The sequence below is a fragment of the Triturus cristatus genome, chromosome 12 (assembly GCF_964204655.1).
Source record: "Triturus cristatus chromosome 12, aTriCri1.1, whole genome shotgun sequence".
In the NCBI taxonomy this organism is placed as follows: domain Eukaryota; kingdom Metazoa; phylum Chordata; class Amphibia; order Caudata; family Salamandridae; genus Triturus; species Triturus cristatus.
In genome coordinates, this window is record NC_140595.1 from 549,924,992 (window position 1) to 549,945,103 (window position 20,112).

Sequence of the window (20,112 nt, forward strand, 5' to 3'; positions counted from 1 at the left end):
TTCTACGGCTTTTCATCCTGAAACGGACGGCCAAACAGAAAGAGTAAATCAAACATTACTACAAACACTGCGTTGTATAATGGCAGAGTTTACCACTGAATGGGACAAAGTTTTACCTGTTGCAGAGTTTATTTATAACAACAATGTACATTCTGCAACCAAGTGTACTCCGTTTTACTTTATGCAGGGCTATCATCCACAAGCATTGCCTATGACAGTCACTCCTTCTTTAAATCCTGGAGTCATGGAACGATTATCTACACTAGTAGACATACAAGAAAAGGCTATTAAACATTTAAACAAGTATAAGGAATCAATGAAAAGACAAGCAGATAAACACAGGATAGATACCCCTAAATATCAAATAGGAGATAAGGTGTGGCTTTCTACAAAAAATTTAAACTTGACAAGTTCAAGAAAATTGTCACCAAAATACATAGGACCATTTACTATAGACAAAATCATCAACCCAGTAACTGTACAATTAGAACTCCCTTTAGAATATCCAGTACATCCTGCCTTTCATGTCTCCTTGTTGAAACCATATAATCCTGATACTAGACCCGAACCTCCACCTCCTCCCATTCAAATTGATGGGCATTTAGAGTATGAAGTACGAAAAATTTTGGATGCAAAAAGAATACAGCGTAAACTGTATTATTTGATAGCTTGGAAGGGTTTTGATGATACTGAAAATTCTTGGGAACCAGCATCGTTTGTTCATGCCCCTCGGCTTTTAAGGCAATTTTATTTGAGGTACCCTCTCAAGCCTCGCCCTGTAGGGCGGCCTTTAAGGGGAGCGACTGTTACAGTTTGTTGTAACAATCATGCTCAGACTCAAGCAGAAGATCCTTGATGTGATACAGCTAAATTGATAAGTGTAAACTCATGGCTTTAACTATGTGTATTATTTTCTCTCATTTGGTTTTGTAAATGTTTGTTTGAAAGATGTACGAATCAGCGCGTTCTTATAGCACGTTTCATGAGAGCATGGCAGCATTGTCACGTTGATTTCACAAGCACGTTGTAAACATGCCCCTGCTAGACAGTTGGAAGTCACGTTCGTAACAGCTGCCTTTCAACACGAGTACTTGCACGTGTGCTCTTGTTCCCTCCCGGTGAGAACCCCACCCTCCCGCAAGCTATTTAAACCCCAGACTCGCAAGGAATCATGCTTGCGCTCGTTTGTTCTTCACTTACCTGACGGCGGACTTCAAGCTCCTGCGTCCCGGATTCCAGCTCTTTGCCTCCGCATCGGTGATTCCGGTCCGGACTCCTGTTCCTTCCCTCGCAGTCCAGGAAACCTCTAGCGATCTCTTCCGGAGTTACAGCGAAACAGTTCCCCGCTCCAGAAGGGAAACAAAACAGAAGAAGATCAGTCAGTGAGTAATTAACGAACAATGCACGTTACATCAAGTAAGTTCTTTTCATGTTATCAGTTTGGCGCCTTAGAATAAAAGATAATGCAAGCTTGCACAAACAATTCCTAATTACAAGCAGAAAAAGACTTAGCTTGTTTTCTTCAAAGTGCTTCAGCTTGGAACGTCATTTTTCTTGACAAAGACTCTGTGAAAACAACAGAAAGGATTTTGTGAGAACGAAGTGACATTAGAACATTTGTGAACATTGCAGAAAACAATTGTTAAATCGACAATCTACAAAAGGTTTCTCAAAACAAGACTCTCAAGCAGTAATTATTGTCATTGCAGAATTGTAAGTTGTATAACGATGTTCAGGTGATGACTCAACCTGAGTAAAAGAAAGGTACGATGTTCTGAGCTATTGTGGAAATAATAACTGTCATAACACTGTTTATTTAGTGAGCTAATGATCCTTTTGTTCTCCTGTTTTGCAAATAGACACTATCAAGACGAAGCAGGCAGCCCGTTTTTAGAAGGTTAAGCAAGAGTCGGAGTGTCTTTCTCTTTATTATTTTGTCCCATTTCCCCCTTCCCTGAAGAGTTTTATTTGGGCAGGCTGTTTATATATTCAGTCTCGTCTGAAGGAGATTCTTGGGGGAATCGGGAACAAGCATCACATCTCTCAAGTTGAACGTCCTGCTTTTCAGGTGAGTGAAGGTTTAACACCTGCCAAGCCTATGCACCCAAGGCACCCTTGCTGGTCTAAAGAAACATGTTTCCTCCACTCAGAGCTTCTCTGTATAAGCAAATCCATTTCAGCAGGACCTTGGTGAGAAGGTATCCAGCTGTGTTGGTCCTCATTGGATGCCGCCAATAGCCTTACCCCACTGGAGGATTCTGAGCTCTGAAAAAGAGACTACTCTGTTGGGCTTTTCGGAGGTGTATGTCTGCAGCGGAGAGGGAGTAGTCTCCACCATTGACATACTGAAGGTCTTCCCAAATCAAAATGAGGATGATGGACTTTCATTTTGGTGGTGAGGGAACAGAGTTCCCTCTCTACTAAACTATAAATCAGGCCCAAAGTTTGAGGGTAAAGATCTTGAACGGACAAAGGTGCAAAAAATATCGGAATGGTGAGAAGACTTTCCTGCGTCCAAAATCCAATTTTCCGGTAGGAGATTTTCCTTGCCAAAACCAAGAGCTTCACTGGGACCTCATCCAGACCGATCAGGTAATGTGGGGTCCTCTGTGGTTACAGCCTGCTGCCTTGCCCCGCTGAAGGATTTTGATTTCCATTTTCCAGACCAAAGCCACTGTAAAGCCTCCGACTGGATCAGACCTGGTTGGTGTATCCTATCCTTACTTCATTGCGTTTGCACTGAAATCGCACCTAGGTCCCGGTCTGCTGTGACTAGGGGTGGGCGGAATTTGCGGAATTAACCTTCGCAAATTATCGCGAGAATGTTTAAAATTATCGCAAACAAGCAGAAATATCGCAAAGATGCGGAAGTTTTTTTCCGGCATGTTCGCGAGATTTTCTGCATGGTTGCGGGTCGCCAACTTACCCATGTGGTTGCTTGCGGGCGCGGCCATCTTGTTTTGAGTTGTTCTCGCGGTGCATGATCGCGAGAAGAAAGACGTGATCGCGCGACGCATGACGTCACTGCGGGCGCGAACTGTCGCGAGACAGCGCAAATGGCTAAAAACAATACAACATCTCATGGAGAACGCGACCGGATCAAGAAAACTTGTCGGCGAACGCAGGGATTCAGGTAAGGCGATCGCGCGCGCGCGAGAATGTATCATTTTACAGCGCGAGCAAGAAACAAATTATCGCCAAGCTGCGGAAACCGGAATTTTTGACATTTTCGCGCTCTCCGCGGAACGCAAAAATGTCAAATTATCGCAATTTCCGCGAACGGAACGAAATTTTTGCCCAGGCCTAGCTGTGACCACTGACCCACATTGGCCCTAAAGATTTCTTGGCTCTATTTTTACTTAAAGCTTCTAAAATGTATATCTCCAGTCCCCTCGTTGGAGTTTTGTCGTTTGGTTGTCACTTTGTCCATTAAATAATTTTAACATTTTTTTAATTTGCAATGGGTTAATACTGGGTTGTGATTTTGACTTATTAACTGTTTTGGTACCTCTAAACACTTTACATATTTTGTAAAGTTAAACCAAATACTCTGTGTTATAACCACCAGGGGTTGAGATCAGGTGTGATTTATTGAAACCTTTAATTCGACCTAACATGTTAGTGACCTTATTGATTGTAGTGGACTGCCATCCCTCCCAATTAATAATTCACTTTCTCAAATTCAGCTTTTGAGATCAAACCCAAGTGACACATATTTTTCCCCATTTTTAAAGTTTAGTTTTACTTTCAATTGAGAATGATCCTATCTCTCTTGATGTGAACATAGGTGGTGCAAAATAATGGTTGGCCCCAGGGACGGGCTCCCATTCCATCTGGCGACTACTTCATATTATATCCTTCATTGAACACAGCACCTCAACCTTGCATTCTACATTTTTTAAGTCTGCTTGCATGTCCATTACATTTGGAAGAAGTAGTAGTGCATGCTTTAGATATCAATGTTTTCAAAATTCACTCTATCAGAATTCAGTTTATTCAGGGGCTAACTCCGAAAAAACAAACAATATGAAGCACACAAATATACACAAATTAAAATGCAACACCATAAATACACAGTATCAAAATATATATAAAAAACGGGTACAGCAAAAAGAAAATAAGAAGTTTACATGCTATTTCAGATTCAAAATTGAGTGCTTAGCATACTACATTGATATTAAAAACCTCGCAATGCTATATAAAATATTTCTTCATGTGTCAGATCTCAGAATTCTCAGAGAGTGTCACTGCCTCAGGTTCAGATTTGCAAGCAGGGCATATTTCCTCAATTGTAGAAGCAGATGACCATTTGCTACAGTAGCCAGTTAGTGAAAAAGTCCCATATCAGAACTTAGCCAGTGGTAGTGTAATTAAACTTAAAAAATGCTCAAATACCATTACACATTTGAAGACTAAAAATTCAGTTGTAAGTGAGCCATATCTCAAATTCACCAGCTCTTGTTCTATGTTGTGTGCCTTGTACTTCTCTTTAATAAGGTCTTTGGAGATGTTAGAAGTCTCTTCCTGATTATTCCACAGATTTTCTAAGTGGAGCGTATGCAGTTGGGTGTTGTATGAATTTAAGACGGTACAATTTTGTGGCTGTTGTCTGGACAAAAGATTGACTTAAAAATAATGTAAGACAGAAATATCAGAAATTAAATAATTATGACACACAACTATTGCGATGCACAAATAATGTTGACAAGAATTTCATGTATAGAGGTAAATAATAGTTTTAAATAATGTCAATTTTTAATATTGTTTTCACCAATATAACAATTAAAATATAGGTTTTTATTTATTTAAATGTACTTTGGCTGATATACTCAATTTATGTGTTGCTATTGTTTATATAAATGCTATTAATTACACAAATAAAGCTTGTAATTTTAAGTGATTCAGAATTTTTATTAATGTTGATAGTAATGTATGGGGTCATAGCGGGTTGTTGAATTTTTATGTTGAAGGAGTGGGAAGTTAATTAGGTAGTAATCAACAATTGTTCAATACATTCTATTTAGTTATATGATTGATATTTAGCATCTAATTTATGTAATACTGCTTTATTTTCATTATCTTATTTGCAGGCTATTAGATTTGACAGGGTATAGGGTATGAAATGTATTAAGTAATAATTAATTAATCACTAATTGTTAAATACAACATTGATTTTTAGTTATGTAAAATATGGAATACTGAGTTGTGTTGCTTATGTTTTAGTTGTGGGATGCTATGTTTTAGGGTTATGTGGTCTGACGTTAATTAAGTAATAATGATTAATTATAATTTATAAATTATTTAATTGATTTTTCAATATGCAATTTGTGCAATACTTACTTATTTTCATTTTATTTTAGTTACAGAATACTAGATTTGTAGGGGTCTAGGGTGGGACGTTAGTGTCAGATCCTGAAGTCTCAGAGAGTGTCACTGCCTCAGGTTCAGATTTGCAAGCAGGGCATATTTCCTCCATTGTAGAAGAAGATGACCATTTGCTACAGTAGCCAGTTAGTTAAAAAGTCCCATATCAGAACTTAGCCAGTGGTAGCGTAATTAAACTTAAAAAATGCTCAAATACCATTACACATTTGAAACCTAAAATGCATTTGTAAGTGAGCCAGATCTCAAATTCACCAGATCTTGTTCTACTTTTTGTGCCTTGTGCTTCTCTTTAAGAAGGTCTTTGGAGTTGTTAGAAATCTCTTCCTGATTATTCCACAGATTTTCTAAGTGGAGCGTATGCAGTTGGATATTGTATAAATTAAAGACCGGGTTTAATTTTGTGGCTGGAGTCTGGACAAACTATTGACTTAAAAATAACGTAAGATAAAAATATCAGAAATTAAATATTGTGACACATAACTATTGTGATGCACAAATATTATTGACAAGAATTTAATGTTTAGAGATAAATAATATTGTTATGACAGCCACTCACCTGTATTCCAGTTTGTTCCTTCCTTCATGATTGTTCCTAAAACCCTCAGGAAATTACAAGAATGGCAACAAATATCAAAGTTACCAGTCCGATAACCTCCCGGGGGAAGGGGGAAGGGGGATGGGATAGAGAGACAAAAGAAACAGGATATCTTCCTACTTCTGCGGATTGTCAGTGGAAAGTCTCTCTGGAGGCTGGTAAGATGTTTCTTTTCTGGAAATGCTTGTACCTCTTTTCTGGAAGTACCTTGGGGCTAATGTCTGTCCTACAACAGTTGAATAGAAGAAAAGAACTACGTTACTCAAACATTCATAAATAACTTCTTATTTTTATCAGTATATATGCTTCTTTCTTTTGGGCCTACCCTTTTTATCAATGATTAAGTTCTGAATTAGTTACTCCAAATAGTGCACGTTGTTTTTTCTTGTTTCGCTGATTAGAAGTTCCTAAAACATCACACAAGCAAATTAGAAATGCATATTTATATCCTGCAGGTGTTCATCATAATAATTACTTAGTATTCTTCTTATCTGACATACATTTATTAATATTGTGGAGAAGTGTAGCTCACTGGTTAGAGGAGGCATACCCTGAAGCAGAGGTCGGACCCGGGACCAGGGTTCAATTCCCGACGCGGCAGGGTCCGGAGCCCAATTGTCCACGGACTCGATAATTCTCGCTTCGGTGCCCACTCTAAGCACGAGTTCACACTATGCAGCTCTGGGCAACAAGCTTGCTTAATCTCCACAACGCCCCCCCCGCGGCGGGATGCCTGGCTTTCACCTTGGGGATGCCCAGTACGGGTTATCTCACAGGGAAAAACCAGGACGGGTTCCCAATGCAAGCGCCAAGATGCCCAAGGGTGAGTTGAGCGCTATATAAGAACTAATAATAATAATAATAATAATAATAATATCTTGTCAGGAACACCAAACGTCACCAAAGCTAAAGAGAGAAATAATACCAAAGGGGCCCCAAACTATACGTAGTTGCAATATTAATTATCACTAAAGCTATCAACCCTGAATACTCTGATTCAAATGTGAACGTAGTCCATGAGCATTTACAGTTGGCCAAAGTTCACTGGTTATCAAGGAGTTAAAAACAATTTGGTTCTCATAGAAATCAGACGGTTTCTTGTTTCTTTCTGAAATAAAACTTCAGAGTTCAAAAGTTCTTGCACTTTTATTTGAATTAAGTTGAGCGGTAATAAAAGTCTTACCGTGTTTGTTCTTTTAAATGTCTTCGCAATGCCAAGAACTCTAGTTATTTTTGTTTTGTTGTCAAGGGTTGCCAGGCAATGGAAATAAAGCTTCCCTTTTCTTTTATCAGACTATAGGAAGTTGCGCCAGAGGACAGGATTCACGGGGGCACCAGGACCAGCTCGGGAAGCAGGAAGAATCCCAGGATGCACATCACAGTGGAAAAGAAGCAGGATTGGAATCCGGTGAGTTTCTGGGTAGAAACGAGGTGAAGCATTGCAAGACGAGCGGGCACAGTTTAATTTAAATACCCTTGGCGCTCCGCTCATACAATGTAAGCACATGTGCATGTGTCAACCGTTTTAATGCTGGATTCATTACCCGGTTGGAATTTTATGTAAATGTCAACACACGTGTATTCTGGAGGAAACTTTGATAGTTTAAAAAAGTGCTTCTCTTTCTGGGTCTTTCCAATACAATGCTTAAGGAACCATTTGACAGTTGTAAACCGTGCTTTTCTTTCTGGGTTTTCCAATACGATGTTTAGATACAAAATTAACCCTTAAGCAAATTACTCGTTTTACAATGATTAACTTTCAATGAAACATTGCACATCATTAGTCAAAAGGTTATCAGTGCACAGTGTACAAGGCACTCCTGAATGCTCATTATTCGAAAGGTTATCAGTGCACAGTGTACAAATCACATCAAGAACAGTACATTATGTCTAATAATATAATTCACACTATGAGCTTGAATTATATCACAACCAATACCATACGAAATCACTGATAAGTTTCTTCCATTCTTAACAAAGATAGTTTTAAATAATGTCAATTCTGTAATATTGTTTTTACCAATATCACAGTTAAAATATAGTTTTTTAAAATTTATTTTAATGTGCTTTTGTCGATATACTCATTTTATGTGTTATTTATATAAATGCTATTCATTGCACAAATAAAGCTTCAAATTTTAAGTGATTTAGAATTTTTATTAATGTTGATAGTAATTTATGGGGTCATAGCGGGTTGTCGAATTTTTATGTTGATAGAGTGGGAAGTTAACCCCTTCAGCGCGGTGTGGATTACTGCGCTGTGCTGAAGGGTTCGTGCGCGGGCGGGGCCGTGACGGAGCGGTTCCGTCATCCACACAGCACGACCGACACGCATGACGGAATCGCTCCATCACACGCATCGAAAGGGTTAATTAGGTAGTAATTAACAATTGTTCAATACATTCTATTTCGTTTTATGATTTATATTTAGTATGCAATTTATGTAATACTGATTTATTTTCATAATTGTCCTTGCAGGCTGTTAGAATTGACGGGATATGAAGTTAATTAAGAAATATTAATAATTAATCACTAATTGTTAATTACTACATAGAATTTTAGTTATGTAAAATTTCAATTAATATGTTTTTTTATTAAGAGTTACATATCTGTTTCTCCATTTATGGGGTAACCCATGTATGTAATGTGTTTGAAGTGAATTATTCTCCCTACTCTTGCTTAGACTGCTGGAGGAATAGTAAAATGAACCTCTTTCCAGTTCAACAGTTTCCACTGCTTGGAGTCAGAATAATACATCTCACCCCTCTGAAATCCAAAGCGTTCTCTATTGTTACAGAGACTGGAGTGGGGATAGTACATTTTACCCTCCTCCTCCCCCCAAGTCCAACTCTTTCCCTCCTGTTACGTTGACTGGAGTGGCAATGGTAAATTTCATCCTCTGAAACCCAACACTTCCCCTACTGTTGAAGAAACTGGAGTGGGAATAGACATTTTTACCCTCCACAGTGCAACACTTTCCCTACTGTTGCACTGACTGGAGTGGCAATAGTAAAAGTTTACCCTTTCAAAATCAAAAGCTTTCCCTACTGTTAGCCTGCTTGGAGTTCGAATAGTAAATGTAATCCCTCCGAAGCGCAAGACTTTCCCTACTGTTTTGTTGTTTGTAGTGGGCATAGTAAATTTACATTACATTAACCTTTTAAATGTATTACTATTAAAATATATATACATACTTATTTTTATATTAATACATCTAAAATACAAAAGAAATGTGAAACAAATAATTTCATTAATTATATTATAGATATTTTGATATTCACAGTAATACATTTAAAATATAAAACAATTTACTGTAAAATGAATATATATTTTTTAAATAGTATTTATCATTTTAGTGCGTTACAACAATAGAAACATGGGTATTGACTGTCATCTTTGCATTTAACTAGAGTATGCATCGATACTGCTATAAAATGAATATTTCAACTAATTATGTTAGACTACATATATATTTATATGAATACCAACACATATGTGTGTTTATAGCAAATGGCAGGGTGGGTGCACCTTTAAGGCGGTAATAACTTTAGAAGTGTAGTCTGTGAATAGTAATGGTCTTACTATTTGGTGGATGTGTTAGTATTAGCATGACCCTCTGTAATCCCCTCCTTAAATTTCCCTAAACTCTTGGCATCTAGAATTAAGTATTCTGTATTTTCCATCCACTTCCTCATATCCCTCCCACAATTACTACTGAAAGATATACCTATGTGTGTGGAGATCTCCACCACTGTGGTGGAGAACTCTGCACACAAAAGATAGATGTGGCTCGGTCTGGGTCCGGTGTGAATTTCATTTGAAAGTACATTAGTAGTACTATTGTAGTACCACATCACATACTACTTTCATTAATAGGATCCTTGCTGCTAGCGTGTTGTGCTCTACAAGTCACACGTTCAAATCGTGAAAAGGCAGACTCAGCCTTCCATCTTTCAAAGGTAAGTAAATTAAGTACCCTTTCATTAGATAGATAGTAATGACACCTTTCATTTACAGTGCTTACAAATGGCAGAAGTATGGTGCAAAGCTATATACATTTTTATGAGTATTTTGGAATGTTGGAAGCTCCATTGACGAAAGCAGGGTGGCTCAGTTGAGTACCACAGGACCAGTAATGGCTGGAATAAACCTTCTGCTTCAATATTCCTTTCTCTTTCTTTCCTGTGTGTGAAATTTTCTAACAATGTTAATTGCCTTTTGCCTAGGGCTATACCAGTAGTTAAAGATCCCCACCCTTTTCATAGCACTTTGTCTGTGGTTTGCATCTATAACGCAGGTCCATGGCCTTTCACAATTGATATTGCCCTCAACAGTGGGATGTAATGCTATAATAGAATTCAGTGTTATCCTGCATATTAGATATCTGCGGAAATTATAGCCACTGCTCTATATTTAAACGTGTAATTAGACTCATGAACACACATTTAATAGTTCAATTTATTGCTTTACTTGGTTCCCTGGAGTGGCTGATGTCTAGAAGAAGGAAGATACTTCAGAGCATGACAGAACTAACTAGTGGTGGACAGAATGTTTAATTCTGCTTCTGTAAGTGGCAGACTTTTGGTCACTTAGAGTTACTTTAACGCGGAGTTACGGCAAATTCCGCCACTTGATGCATGGTGGAATATTTCTCTGGTGAGGCTCCAGATAATGTGAGCTGGCTAGTGCGAATGAGATTTGGGCTCAGCTTTAGATCTTGGCAGATCGAGGGATGCAGTGTCTTTTTTGGTGGTTTGCCTGCCCTATTTAGATGTTAGCGGATTCCTAGACGAAAGAGGGCCACTCTACCGCTGTCACTACCAGGAAATCTTGACCGCATCAACAGGGGCATAGGCAAAAGTGGCTGTCAGAAGGAGGAACGCTAGTTTCCCCAAAAGGCCAACACGATGTGCCTTCCCACTGACGTGACTGTGGTGGTAAAACCTCCACACCTGAGTTAGCGGAATGGAAGGGATATAATGCAGAAACTCATGTTTTCTCACTTACACACTTCCTGTTCTGCCATGGATCCAGTCTTCCAAGTTCTGCCACTGCTGCTGCTTGATGATGAACAAAACCAGCACTGTAGTGGACGCAATTGACGGTAACCTCCACTTTTACCTGTTAACTATTGACTTGCCTGTTAACATTTGCACAGCACCCATGCATGTGCAATGCATATGTCTGTAATGTTGATGTGTTAGATATTTAAAGAAACACATCTGTATGATCACATTGTATGTATACATTTGGTGGAAGCTCCTTTAAAAAAATTGACACTTGCACATTAAAGGATATTCAAATAAAAATCAAAAAGTCACCGTACAGGTGTGTTTAAAGAAAGTCCTAAAATCCCCACATTAAAAACATATGGAACACATGGGAGATCCCAATTTAGAAGAGGCGATAGCAACAGCAAAAGCTACTGAACAGTCGGAGAAATGGATGGATATTGTGAATAAAAAATCCAATACTTCAACCAGTGAGGAAGAAATTTGTGTAATTAAGTTGAAAGTTGACGTAAAAAATGGAAATCCGCATGAATGTAGGTCAAAACCAACCTTGAATCATTCTAACAGGAAACCAGACTATGGCAGTGGATCCTCTTATTGTTATAGATGTGGTAGCAAATTTCATATTGCATCATTTTCAGGATGTCCTGCTGTCAACAAAGAGTGCAGAGTTTGTGGTAGGGTTGGTCATTTCAGTAGTGTATGCAGGGATGTGAAACGGATGCCAAATCGTACACGCAATAACATTCCCAGCAATTCTGAATCCCATAAAGTCACCAGTGTCAACGAATCTCTAGAACAAGACAAAGGCTTTGTGGTGTCGATTGTAAACCAAGATCCTGACACCAATCTGAAATCACCTATATGCGTTTTTAGCATCATGGAGACTGATATAAAATTAATGGTGGATTCAGGATCACCGTGGACAATTATTACTAAGAAGTATTTTGATGACATGTTGGTGGATGTGTGTGATTATGATAAGTTACAATCGTCTGATATTCATGCTGAGAGTTTTGATGGTTCTAAAATTGATTTTGAAGGTTTTTTGCATGTTACCCTAGGCTTTAAAGGAAGGGTGGTTCAAATTAAACTTTACATTGCCATCAAAGGGGTGAATGTGTTGGGATGGCATGACCAGTGGAGGTTGGGTATAATCCTGAATCCACGATCGGAAGAACCAGTCTCTTTAGGCGAGGAAGTTGTTAATACTATTGCCATTACCAATTCAAAAGATAGTTTAGAGGAAAAAGAAACAAGGATTATTGGAACCTATGATAACGTTTTTTGTGATAAGTTGGGCAAATTGAAGAGTTTTACACACAATATTGTTTTAAAGGCCAATGCTATACCTGTTAAACAAAAGTTGAGAGGAGTTCCCATTAATGTAAGAGAGGAATTAAGAGAAATGTTGAAAGATCTATCTGATGAGGGTATTATTGAACCCATAGAATCATCCGAGTGGGTTTCGCCCATAGTTTTGGTACGCAAACCAGACCAAAAACTTAGAGTATGTGTGGACTTGAGGGTTTTGAACACAAATATTGTTATAGATTGTCATCCACTTCCAAATATTAATGAGGTAGTATCTATGTTGGAGGGTGCAAAACTGTTTTTCCACGTTAGATCTAAGATCTGCATACCACCAAATAGAACTTACCGAGGAGTCTAAGAAAGTAACGGCATTTATTACCCCACAGGGCCTATTTCAATATACCAGAATGCCATTTGGTTTGGCGCCGGCTGCATCTGTGTTTCAACGAGTTATGTTTCAAATCTTTAGAGACATAGATAGTTACGTTAAATGCTTCCAAGATGATATATTAATTTTTTCAAAGGATGTTGAGGAGCATGAGTATCATTTAAATGAAGTGTGTACAAGATTGAACAGTCATGGTCTAACTTTAAAAGCCCATAAGTGCAAGCTTTTTAAACAATCTGTGGAGTATTTAGGGCATACGCTCTCTGGTGATTGGGTCGTACCAAAAAAGTCCAATGTTGATGCTATAATTAATGCTCTCACCCCTGTAAACAAAGATCAGTTATTATCATTCGCAGGAATGTGTGAATATTACAGTAAATTCATTGAAAATTTTGCAACTAAGATGGAACCTTTACGAAAATTGCTAAGGCAAAATATCACATTCTCTTGGGGAAATGAACAGCAAAATGCTTTTGAGCATATAAAAAAAGATGTAGTCAATGCACCCACGTTAAAACCTTTCAGAATTAAAAAAGAATGCATCATTACGGTCGATGCCAGCCTCTATGGTCTAGGGAGTGTATTATCTCAAAGGGAAGGTATGCATGAATGGAATGTTGCATTTGCATCGAGAACTTTAAATGAGACAGAACGTAAATATTCTGTTATTGAAAAAGAACTACTTGCATGTGTATGGGTAGTGGAACATTATAGGATTTATGTGTGGGGAAGTAAGTTCTTACTCCGAACAAATCATAAACCTTTAGTTACTATTCTGTCTACAGGTGGAGGTTGGAATTCAACTGCCAGAATTTCTGGATTAGTGTCAAGACTTCAGGAGTATAATTTCAAAACTAAATATGTGCCAGGAAAAAAAAACGTTACTGCAGATTTCCTATCACGTTTACCGTGTGATCATAATGATATTAATGTTGTCAAAGGGTTAGATTTTGTTTTAAGCATAAATGATTTTGTTACTCCACAGTTCCATTAGCATGGCGCATCTTTTGTATTACATTCCATGTTCCATTTTGGGCGGTTGGGAGTGTAGGATTCCAGTAGGAATCAGATGCGGTGTTGAAGACCAACACGATGGATATATGCCGTGCTGTCAATAAATCAACTTGATTAATTATACTGGATTTTGGCTCCCTCATTACAACATCATAGGGATAAGTGCGATGTAACATAATGTAGAAATCGCACTAGACAAGGTGTAACCTTTACCTTAGAAATTTAACAGAAAAATCAATGTCAGTCACAAATTATATGCATTCAACATATACAACCATATAACATTTCTCCTTGTCTAGTGCATGTGCTGCCCTGTATCCAATTTCAATAGTCTCAAAATTGTTCACGTCCAACTAAAATTTGATTTGTAATCTCAATTAGTTGATTCAAGTGACCATTACTATGATGAATGCCCGCACCTAAATTTATATGACCATCACATACTATGTTAACCAGTGGATGCACTTAACAAAGTAGACCTCAAAAAAATAAGTTGTATTACCTGCCGTCATGTTAAAGAAAAATAAATAGTTCACATTTTGCTTCGAAACATTTCTAGGAATCAAACATTTGTTTGGAAAATTCAAATTAATGCCAGGGCTAATTTGGTGAAATCAAAAGTATGGATTTATTCCACAAAATGAGATAAGGCTCTCAAAATAATGTTAAAGGCAAATGGCAGTCAACAAAGTTCAAAATGTTGCACTATTGGACAATGGCAAAAAACGTTGCCTCCTAATTCACTTCTAAGTAAAACCTCTTCAAGAAGGGGCTTCTAATGGGCAGAGCAGGCACCTCAAAGATCTCACAGGGGGAGTTGGGTTTGGGATGGGTGCCTTTGGGTTTCGGAAGGGGTGTGATTTTGGGAGAGGTGTTCTTGCATTTGGTATGGGTGGGTTGGGATGTCAAATGTGTGGGTTGAGCTGTAGAAGGAGTATATTTGCATTTGTTAAGGGTGGGTTAGCATGGGGAAGAGGTGGGTTGCGGTGTGGAAAGTATTAGATTTGCATTGGCTTGGGGTGGGCTGGGTTTGGAAGGGTTAGGGCAAGGGTAAAAAGGACATCTTTGGGAAAATGGGTTCGGCTGGGAGTTGGGTTTAGGATGTAGAGGGAGTGGCATTGTCTGATGTGCAGTTGTCTGTTGAGGGTGTAGGTCTGTTGTATGTCGTGCACATTTGGATGTCTCTTGCTTTATAGGTGTCTGTTGTTTGGATGAGTGTGGGCGTTTGAGTTTTGTGGATGTTAATTTTAATGTCTGTGTGTTTGTGGATGGGTGTGCTGTGGAGGTGATGGGGTGATTGTGGTGCATGTGGTTGTGGTGGTGGCTGCAGTGTCTGTGGTTGTGCTGGTGGTGGTGTGGTGCATGTGAGTATGGGGGTAGCTGCAATGTATGTGGATGTCCTGGTGGTGGTGCATGTGGGTTTGGTGGTGGCTGCAGTGTCTGTGTCTTTGTTTGGGTACCTGTCTTATTTTATTTCTTTCTATTTATGTGTGTCTGCTGCATGTGTGTGTTGGTGTGGGTGTGTGCAACGGTGTGTGTGCTTTGGACAGGACTGGAAATATGGGATAGAGAAGAGGCGGGAGGTGGAGCACAAGGTTGGGATGGTTGGAAGAATGCAGTCAGTGGGGTGGCCAGACATTGAAAAGACCACTGTTGGCCAGACATACCACTATGAATGCCTTCACGCAGTTCGTGCAAAATGTACGGCGAGGAGGAGGAGGGTAGCCCAGGGACGCCGCAATACAGGTAAGTGACTTTATTTCTTTTAAATTAGGTTGTCACTATTATTTTATTAGGGGGTGGAGGCGGGGGGCTAATTTAGCGGGGTTCTGGTTTTTTTCCCCTAATCTGCGTTCTCGGTGGAGCGCAGAGTAGGGAAATCTCCGCACACTCCACTGGCAGAGTGGAGTTCTACACCTGCGCCTACAAGAAATTTGCCATGTAACATGTGAAACTCTGATTAGAACCTAGCACCTTGTTGATGCTGTAGGGATCCCAACGGCCCATTCAGGGTGCGTTGCATGCACTTTCCATGTTGGGAGGACTGCTCAAGCTAGACTTCCATTGACTATCTGGTTGAGCGTTGTAGGTCCTCTCACCTCTTCCGGCAATGGTTGCTGCACCGCTTGCAGATCCCCAGGGTCTGCACCTTCCTGGCCTTCCAAATGGGCGTTGACCTGTATGGATACAAGCATGGCTCATAAATGAACATACAACATGTGTATTTTCACATGCTGACCAAAACAAATATCTTAATGCCCACCTTTATAGTGTCCTGTTGACTAACCTCATCCAATAAGCAAACACAAGATGATGGACAGAGCGCTGATTTTTTTAAGACACTCAGACACAGATCTGGGTTGAATCCATCATCGTTGTTTACCTCACTTCACCACCCCAGTTCAGACCCAGCTATAATCAAATCAGTGTTAACCATGTGCCTCATGGGAACAGTCCAGCCTGAACAGCCAAGCCAGGTCTTCCCCAAACTGGAAACAAGCATCCTGGGACCGGTTTCGGGGTAGCACCCTTCATCTCCCAGGCTTCCCTGCCAACTTAGGGAGAACAAAGTAAGCACAACAAGATGATGGACGGAGTGCTGATACTTTTCAGTCTCTCGCCCCCAGTCATAGATCTGGGTTGAATCCATCATCGGCTCATTAGCATTCCGTATATTATCTGTTTGTGTTTCCTTTGTTGCCCTAAATTGCGTGCTGCAGTGAGCTAAAGAACAGGGATAGATTCAACCCAGGTCTGTGACTGGGGATGAGTGTCTGAAAAGTTTCAGCGCTCTGTCCATCATCTCTTGTGTTTGCTTTGTTTAACCTCATACCATGTCATGGCTTATACTCACGAATGCAGGCCTGTGATATCACCTACACCAGGGTGCTCCTACATAATCTGTGATTGACCTACTTCTGATCAGTGCAAAAGATTGTGAACTATTGAAGGCTAAATATAAATACCTATGGCACAGTGAATACAAGCCACTGGGAGTAAGAGGCCTGCAGTTTGGAAGTGACACAATTTGAAATGGGAGTAAAATGAAATTAAGTGTTAGCTCAAGAAGTTAGGTAACCCTCCCTTTCAATTGTCCATTTAAAAGCTATCCAGGGCTTTTTTTAAAGCACAGCTCAAATTTTGACCTGGCAAGGAAATCTGTTTAGTACCGATTAACCTCAATTGCTTCAGTTGTTCATCCCTGTGACTCAGCCCCAGCCTGGCCCATGATTCTGACAGAGCAATCCACATTATCAGGCCCTGCTATTTGCAGCCTGATGACCGTGATGTCACATGAACACAGCCTTTCGTGAATATTTACATGAAACGATGACCATCAAATAAGTGACCTCAAGGCTGTGTGCTACTCTCAAGGGGTCTGTGAGCTACTGGTAGCTCCAAAACAACTGTTTGGAGACCCTGATATAGGCTGAGTAATTTGTTGGTAATACACACAACTAAAATAATCTTCATTTGGTTTATACAGAATATATATTTATAGTTGAGAAGAGTACATAATGTGTTTTCTAATTTCCATGATGTGAGTTTTCAATGTAGCACATGTAAAATAAGTGTACACAAATATATCTCTACATACACACCAAATAGAATCTAGGGCTTTGAACACACAGCACATATTAATGTTGCTGTATTTAACATTATAAAGTGCTTAAAAATCCCTAACATCATTGTCCTATGTAAGAACCAAAATACATGACATGACACTGAACTACAATTCACTCAGGTACTCAAAGGGACATTGTAGCCTGTGTTAATGGAAAAAACAGTTAGACAGATTGAGATATGCATTTTAATCATGTACCTGTTCCTGTGATGTGCCATAGAAATAGCCAGCAACTCCAGTTCATCTGGCATGAAGGCAGGGGCCTTCTTACCTGCTCGACCTGGCATGGTTTCTCCCAGAGGTGACAAACAGCAGCAAAAGTGGAGGCGGTCTTGATGGCTGCAGTGTTGGGAGGCAAGTTAGTTATTTTTCCAACCGGCGCATAAATGTACGTAACATACGGGATCATCAGCGAAGACAGACACAGCCATTGCCTTTATCCATTACTTTCACCAACATTAGCCTCTGGCTGTGTCCGTCGTGGAGTTTACCACCCACTACGCAGTCAACATTTGCCGAGATTGTATGATTCTAAAGTCCTATTGGCAAGGTCAAGCACCCACCATTTTAGAAGTTCAAAATAGTGTGTTTGTGACTGTTAAGTGCATCACTACCACTCAAAATGGGGGCTAATTTGTTTACATATTCAAACTTTGACAGACACTCATTTTTTTTTTTTAAATAAGCATTTATATGTAGTGCGTTACTGTGCTAAAATGTAATACTTGTGCAGTGTTGTTTACACCTCTGTTGACTGTATTTTAAGAGCAAAAAAAGAAAAGAAAATGTAAATAATACTTTTGAAATGTATTATTTACGAATTTCTTTTTTATTTATATTAGGCTATACACGTCATTTATGAAGAATATGGACCAACAGGCAAATGTTTGAATAAAAGATGTAGTAAAACAACACATATTTTGTAGAACTGCATGACTTTAGTGTTAATTATCAAATATGTAGCTGTGAAAAATGTTTTTCCAGTGCAGACATATGAACCCTGAGAGAGTGAGGAGATGACAGCCTCAGGTGTACCCCCCATTTCCAGACCTTGCCACCATGAAAGAAAGGGGTATAATCAAGAAGTTCAGATAGGCAAACCATACTGGATTTATATCCTCAGCTGAAGCCGATCTTCTGCCTCACAACAGAAATCCCACATCAATTACATCAATTGTAAAGCCCATGGCGGTGATTCATTTTGTGGCCACTGGTTCCTTTCAATACACTTTGGCACTATTATATCTTCAATGATGAGACACATCAACAACTTCATCCAGTTTCCATGGCAGCAGGACTTAGCAAATGTGAAGGGGGACATTTACTGTTTTGGTCGCTTACCACATGTGTTGAAGCAATTAATGGCACACATATTGCCCTAATACTACTACACACCAGAGAAAGAGGTCTACAGTAATCAAAAATATTTCTATTTAATCAACATGCAAGTTGTCTGCTTCCCAGACGTGTACATCACAAGCGTCTGTGCACAAGTCCCCAGCTCTGCTGATGATTTCTTTGTACTACAGGCCTCCATACCCCGGCAAATATCACAACTAGTACCTGCTAGGGCCTGGCTTGTTGGTCAGTACAGTCTTTCATAATATTGTTTGGAGAATTTCCAGCTGAACAATGTAATATTATGTTACATTTTTTGTTTTGGTACTTTTTTTTGGCGGCCATCTAGGAGACTTCGCTTATCGTAATCAACCATGGTTGTTGGCACTACTGAGGAATACAACAATGCCTAGGGGAGTCTTCTCAATTAAGCCCATGGAAGAACACAGCAGCCAGTGGAGCAGGCTTTCGGGGTCCTAAAGGCCAGATTTCATTGTCTGGACAAAACTGGTGTATCCCTCCTCTACTCTCCTGAGAAGGTGTGCCAAATCACTGTGGTCCACTGCATGCTCCACAACATTGCCCTGCAATGAAACATCACTTTCATCTCAGAGGATGAAGACTACGAAAAGTCACTTGGTGAAGATGGCGAAATTGCGATATTCCTCATGTAAAGTGCTCTGATACCTCCGGGTCTAGACAGTGCTATATAAAACTTTTCAAACAAGTAAAATATATATGTGTGAGTAAGAGTTTTTGAGAGAGGGTTGAGAAGCGAGTAAATCAATGTCCATTAACCTGGTAACAGCCCCCTTCATTGGCCACTGTGACTCATAGCTGCTCATCCTGATAACATGTCTGGCTTGATTTGGTCCTTCCATGATCTAATGTAGGCATTTATTGGCATATTCTAGACGTACATGTGACAGTGGTGCTCACTCACTGATCATGGCCAGGAACCAATGGTAGATATTCTTTAAAAAACTGTGAGAGCTATACCATAATTTTGACCCTCCCCCCAAAATAATGCAGTCCTTGGCAATATGGTGGTAAATTCTGACATACCATGTGTATTTATGACATGACGAGCCCACCAATGATACATTGGAAATCCTAGTCATATAATTGGCATTCATGGCATATTATGGTCAAACATGGAATTTAATACATAATCATTGATTTATATGGCCCAGTTCATCAAATATAGCGATGAGGATTTTTACTAGGCTTCTGCTATGTTTTACTATGTGTCAAAATTACATATATTTTGGGGCGTGGCATGGACAGCCAACATGTCGGACGCAACTTAGCAGAGCTCCGCACGTCCACGCCACAAAGAAAATTGTAATAATCATGTTCAGCGGAGCATATCGGATGAGCCGATGGGTCTGCTGATGACCCGGAGGGGGGGAAAGAAATGAAAATTAGCAGACGCGAAGGA

At 39.5% G+C, this 20,112-nt stretch overlaps 1 long non-coding RNA gene across 1 annotated transcript in view; it reads left to right on the forward strand.

The window, feature by feature from the left end:
* Positions 1-20,112, forward strand: part of LOC146776258 (uncharacterized) — an 858,823-nt gene that overhangs the window by 719,496 nt on the left and 119,215 nt on the right. Inside the window, exon 8 of the long non-coding RNA XR_014972116.1 lies at positions 7,274-7,388. This is a non-coding gene — a long non-coding RNA (uncharacterized LOC146776258). The remainder of the gene's footprint in view (positions 1-7,273; positions 7,389-20,112) is intronic.